We start from the raw sequence: 6,784 nt of genomic DNA, 5'->3' as shown, positions 1-6,784 counted from the left end.
CAAAATTCTAGCCTTCATTGAACTTACATTTAAGCAAGAGACAGACAAACGAATGAACAAATACATAATATGACATTTAGTAGTGATTGGGATAGTTGAGAAACTAAAGCTGAAGGGGGTGATAGAGATGAACAATTTCACATGGTTTAGTCTAATATGTAAGTGCAAATTTAGCATTTGAAAGAAGTAGAATTTCTTATCTGGCAGAAAAGAACGTAAATGATACTGTGGCAATTAGCTAACATTTTTTGAAAAAAATAAAGTTAGATATTTATCTTTCATCTTTTACAAAACTACATTACAGATAAATTAATGACCTAGACCATATAACCCACAAAACCATAACAGCATTAGCAGAAATACTGGAGAATATATCACCTCGAGACACCCGGCAGCGTCATGGACACGACTCTTTCTGTGGTGATCTGGTGTGGGAACCCTTCAGCAACAAAATGGTTCAGCAAGCAGAAAACATGAATTTTCCTGCTGAAGAAGAGAAAATCTTTCAATTCTGGTCCAAATTTAATTTTTTTCAAAAATGCTTAAAGCAATCAAAACATAGGCCAAAATTTACATTTTATTATAGGCCTCCTTTTGCAAATGGACTGCCTCACTATGGACATATACTTGCAGGGACAATTTTTTAAAGATTTTATTTATTTATTTATTTATTTATTTATTTATTTATTTATTTATGAGAGAGACAGAGACATAGGCAGAGGGAGAAGCAGGCTCCCTGCGGGGAGCCTGATGCAGGGCTTGATCCCAGGACCCCGGGATCACAACGTGAGCTAAAGGCAGATGCTCAACCACTGAGCCACTCAGGCATCCCTTGCAAGGACAATTAAAGAAATAGTTACCAGGTATGCTCATCAGAGTGGGTTTCATGTTGACAGAAGATGTGGATGGAGTTGTCTTGGCTTCCATGTGGAACATGAAGTTGATAAGACACTGGGAATCAGAGGACCAGAGGATGTAGCCAAAATGGGGATTATAGAGCATGAAAATCAGTGCCAAGCAATTTGTGATGAAATATTCTACTGAGTGGAAGTCCACTGTAACAAGACTCAGCTGATGGACTTACCTTTGCAATGAGCGTAACACTCTGTATCCGCAGTTCATGGTATCTGTTTAGTGGGTCTTTATTTTTTTTTATTTTTTTTTTTAATTTTTTATTTATTTATGATAGTCACAGAGAGAGAGAGAGAGAGGCAGAGACACAGGCGGAGGGAGAAGCAGGCTCCATGCACCGGGAGCCCGATGTGGGATTCGATCCCGGGTCTCCAGGATCGCACCCTGGGCCAAAGGCAGGCACCAAACCGCTGCGCCACCCAGGGATCCCCCGTTTAGTGGGTCTTTAAACAACTCTACAATAAAGGTCTTGTGGGTAGAAGTGTGAAAGTTGTGCCTTTCTCTACTGCACGCAACACTCTACTTTCCAGCTTTGAATCTCACCAGAAATACAAGGAAATACATGATCCTTTAATATTTGTAACTTTTCCTTTGGAGGAAGATCAGAATATATCTTTGGTTGCTTAGACAACCATTCCCTGGATGTTACCTAGTAACTTTGTCCTGTGCATTAATCCAGATATGCAGTATACGAAGATTAAAGGTATTTTCAGAGGAAAATTACTCATTTTAATGGAAGCCAGATTATGAGCCCTCCATAAGCTGGAGAGTGACTATGAGATCCTTGAAAGATTTCCTGGTATCTATATCAAAGGGCAAGAAGCAGAGGCCCCTGTTTGACTATTTTGTGCAGTGTAAGGAGGACGGTGCTTTCACTGTGCTTGCTGATGGCCGCATGCAGGAGGAGGAGGGCCATGGAGTGGTACAGGCTCCTCACTTTTTGGTGCTGATGACTATCAGGTCTGTATGGACTTCAATATCATCCAGTGGATGCTTCAGGTTGTTACACAGCAGAAGTGACAGATTTCACAGGACAGTATGTGAAGGATGCTGACAAAAACATCATCAGGACCTTGAAAGAAGAAGGCCAACTTGTTGCCAGCACCCTTCCTCACAGCTACCCTTTCTGCTGGAAGCCAGACACTCCCCTCATTTACAAAGCAGTGCCTCGCTGGTTCTTGTGGGTGGAGCACATGGTAGAATGGCTGCCGAGGAACAATAGCCAGTGTTACTGGGTCCCAGGGTTTGTATGAGAAAAGTGTTTAGGAAATTGGCAAAAGGATGTATGTGACTGGGTGATTTCCAGAAACATTCTGGGTGTTCCAGAAACATTCCTATCCCACAGTGGGTCAGTGATGACTTCAAGGGGGCAGTATGCCTTGGGTCAATGGAGAACTTGAAAAACTGTTGGGAACAAAGATCTCTGATCTCCAGATAGAGAGCATTGACCATCTGACCATCCCTTCCTGCTGTGAAAAGTGTTGTGCTGCATCTCTGAAGTGTTTGTTGCTTCAAGAGTGGTGGCATGCCCTATGCTCAAGTTCATTATGCATTTTAAAACAAGAGGAAGTTTTAGGATGCATTTCCTGCAGACTTCATTGCTGAAGGCATTGACTGAACTAGAGGATGGTTTTATACTCTGGTGATGATGGCCACTGGTCTCTTTGTACAGCTGCCTTTTAAGAATATGATTGTGAACAGGCTTATCCTGGCAAGTGATAGCCAAAAAATGAGCAAACGAAATAAGAATTATCTGGATCCACTTCCAATCACCCATGAATATGGTGCTGATGCCTTCAGATTACATCTGATTAACACCCCTGTGGTGAGAGCAGAAAAAAACCTCTGCTTTAAGGAGGAGGGTGCGTGTGATGTCTTGAAGGATGTGCTGCTCCAATAGGTACAATGCCTATTGCTTCTTCATCCAGAATGTCCTAAAGCTGCAGAAGAAGGAAGAAATGGACTTCTTTTAAGATTTTATTTATTGGGCTGCCCTGGTGGCGCAGCGGTTTAGCGCCGCCTGCAGCCCACGGTGTGATTCTGGGGACCCTGGATGGAGTCCCACGTCAGGCTCCCTACATGGACCCTGCTTCTCCCTCTACCTCTCTCTCTCTGTGTGTGCCTCTATGAATAAATAAATAAAATCTTTAAAACAAACAAAAAAAGATTTTATTTATTTATGCATGAGACACACAGAGAGTGAGGCAGAGACATACACAGAGGGAGAAACAGGCTCCCCACAGGTGCTTGATCCCAGGACCCCAGGAGCATGACCTGAGCCAAAGGCAGACGATCAACCACTGAGCCACCCAAAGAAATGGATTTTTTTCACAACAAGAATATGGTTAAAGAAAGTGCCAACATCATAGACCTGTGGGTCCTGTGCTTTGTATAGTCACTTGTCGGGTTCTTTGAGATGAAATGCAGCTTATAGGCTCTATACTGTAGTGCTTTGCCTGATCAAGTTCATGGATGTCTTGACCAACTGGTATGTCAGGATGAACCACAGAAGACTAAAGGATGCAAAAGGGGTGGAGGACTGTGTTATGGCCCTGGAGACCTTGTGTAGTGTCCTGTTCCCCATGCAGACTTATGGCCCCCTATATACTTTTTCTTACTGAATTGATGTACCAGAATCTAAAAATGCTGATTGACCCTACTTCTGTCCAGGACATGGACACACTCAGCATCCACTATCTCATACTGCCCAATGTTTGAGAGGAGCTGATTGACAAGAAAATGGAGGGTGCAGTGTCTTGCATATGGTCTGTGATTGAATGTGGATGAGTCATTTGAGACCCCAAAACCATTCTGGTAAAATATCCTTTGAAAGAAATGTGGTTTGGAGAAGTATATCACTGAATGTTTGAAAAGTCACTATCTGCAGATGAAATACACATACGACTTTCACCTAAAGGCAGATCCTGATCCCATGGTCCTGTAGAAGCCTCTGAAGGGAACCGTTTTTTTAAAAAATATATTTATTTATTCATGAGACAGAGAGAGAGAGAGAGAGAGAGAGAGAGAGAGGCAGAGGGAGAAGCAGGCCCCATGCAGGAAGCCCAATGTGGGACCCAATCCCGAGACTCAAGGATCATGCCCTGGGCTGAAGGTAGGCACCCAACTGCTGAGCCACTGAGGCATCCCTGAAGGGAACCTTGATGGGTCCATCAAGCAGCTGAGGGATAAGGAGCTGGAGTGCTTCCAAGAGAGGGGGGACCACTGTTGCAGAAGGCATGAACTGCATGAAGAGGACATTCATCTCATGTACATCTTTGACCAGGCAAAGGAGGAATGATGCAGTTTGAAGGACACTCAGATGCTCAGGCTTTGGTTCTCTTAGATGGATAAAGGAGTAGCTCATATCCAGAAACTTCACGAAAAGTGCAGTCTGGCTGTAACAGATGAAATAATAGTTTATTAGGAAGCAAAGTCTGAAGAGAAGTATCAATGTTATTGAAAGCCACATGGAGTTCATACCATAAAGTCTCCCTTGAATCCATATCTAGTTCCAACATCAGATAAAGTCCTTATTCAAGAAAAAACACAGTTGGAGTGCCTGGGTGGCTCAGTCAGTTGAGCATCCCACTCTTGATTTTGGCTCAGGTCATGATCTCAGGGTCGTGGGATCAAGCACCTCTTTGGGCTCCAGGCTAAGGGGGGAGTCTGCTCGTCCCTCTCCCTCTGCTCCTCCCCCGGATTGCATTTTTTCTTTTTCTAACAAACAAACAAACAAACAAACAAACAAACAAACAAAATCTTAAGCAAGCAAACAAACAAGTTAAAGGGGTCTGATCTGGAAATTATTCAACAGAGGATCATCTCTTTTTGGCCCTGCTTGTGCATATGTCAACCTTAACATCTGTATAAATGGCAGCAAACAAGGTGGAGGATGGCTTCCAGAAAACCCAAAAGGCAATAGTAGTAGATTGCACCTTTTAAAGATGAAGTGTTATTACTAGGGTTTTTTTTTCTTTTTGCTGTCTTCTGTGGTGAAACAGAAATGTGAAATCAAACCAACTTATTGAGTCTCACTGGAAAAACAGGGTGGCAGCAGGGTCTTCCTGCAATGTGGTGGACAGCCCAGGCACTGTTCTCTGCCAGTACATCAACCTGCAGCTCCCAAACCGGCCTGGAACAGTGGGCACTCTCCTACTGGAAACCCCCCTGGAGCAGAGTGGACTCGCCCACCAAGGTCTTCTGTATGAAGCAGCCAAGGTATTTGGCCTTTGGAGAAACTAAAGCTGAATGAGACTCTCAGATGAAATTATGACGAAATCCCCATGAAGACTGTGAACATGAAGACTGTGTATGTTTCTGGGACACCTGGGTGGCTCAGTGGTTAAGCATCTGCCTTTGGCTCAGGGCAAGATCCTGGGGTCCTGGGATCGAGTCCTGTTTTGGGCTCCCCACAGTGAACTTGCTTCTTCCTCTGCCTGTGTCTCTGTCTCTCTGTGTGTGTCTCTCATGAATAAATAAGATCTTAAAAAAAAAAGATTGTGTATATTTCTGTATTCCTGACACTAGCAGACTTCTAACATTTATAATCAACGTGATTCAGGCAGCCTTACGCTGGCACATACCTGTCCTCTACACACACACTGAAGACTATATAGTCCCTTCAGGTACATGTATAATGTGCTGCTTTGGTCTAAAATTGAAATGGGGTTGATTCATCAAGGGACTTGGAACCTCACAGTAATATTCACACTTAACCCTAAATACCTACCCAGTCATGGGGGAAGGCTATAATGTTTTCTCAGCATTGCAGGGTTGATGTTTATACTTGAATTCTTCAAGTGTAGAAGGCAGAAGTGATTTAAGTGGCATAGTGTGTGCATATACATTCTGTGGCCTTTTAAAACTTATTTGAGACCTCTTGAAGGAAGGGGCAGTGTTAAATATTTACTTTTTTTAAGATTTTAGTCTTAAGTAATCTCTACACCCGGTATGGGGCTTGAACTCACAACCCTGAGATCAAGAGTCACATGCTCTACTGACTGAGCTAGTGGGGGCCCTGAGATATTTCTGCTACCTGGATTTTCTTGATGGAATATTTTAAGTTTCAGTAAATCAGAACAATAAACTTTCACATAAAAAAATTTGGAGAATATCCTTATTATCTTTAGAGAAGTCCTTCTGAAACAAAAGCCAGAGCTTCGAAGACAAAGGCCGACATGTTTCTGTATCACACAGGATATAAGCAGAAATGCTCTGTGACATTTCAGTAAGTGTCATTAATGGGCTGGGGCCTCTGCTCTTCTTCCCTTTCTTGCTGGTTGGAATACAGACATGATGGCTAAAGCTGAAATAACAGTCTAAGATCTTGAGTGAACTTGGGAATGGAGGCCTTACAAGGAAGGGCAACCACATAAGGCATCTGAGCCTCTGACACTACAGGGGGCTGACCCTGCCCTGAACCAACTATCACAGAAATTTTATGTGAGCCAGAAATAAACCCATTCCTTATTTGGGCTGTGGTTATGCTGTGCATTGTTCCCTGCACCTGAATCTAATCCTAACAGAGACACCTGTTCAGGCCCAGGTGAAGGGTCATGATTAATGTAAGCCACTGGTTCTCAACTCTGGTCAACTTTTAGAATCATCCAGGGAGCTTTTGAAGAACATAAGTATCTGGGCCCCATCCTACACTGTTACATCAAAGCTCTGGCAGTGGGGTCCAAACACAGGTGTTTTTCTTTTTTAAAAAAGATTTTATCTATTTGAGAAAGAGAGATAGCAGAGAGAGAGAGAGAGCATGAGTTAGGAGGAGGGGCAGAGGAGAGGGAGAAGCAGACTCCCTACTGAGCAAGGAGCCTGATATGGCTTGATCTCAGGACCCCAAGATCATGACCTCAGCTGAAGGTAGATG

The 6,784-nt window shown here is 43.3% G+C and overlaps 1 pseudogene; it reads left to right on the top strand.

Annotated features, from left to right (window-relative positions):
* The first annotated feature begins 452 nt into the window (after positions 1–452).
* LOC121477859 lies at positions 453–6,331 on the top strand (annotated as a pseudogene).
* The last annotated feature ends 453 nt before the right edge of the window (positions 6,332–6,784 follow it).

Source organism: Vulpes lagopus, chromosome 18 (genome assembly GCF_018345385.1).
Source record: "Vulpes lagopus strain Blue_001 chromosome 18, ASM1834538v1, whole genome shotgun sequence".
Classification (NCBI taxonomy): Eukaryota; Metazoa; Chordata; class Mammalia; order Carnivora; family Canidae; genus Vulpes; species Vulpes lagopus.
This window is presented reverse-complemented; position numbering and strand designations above follow the sequence as displayed.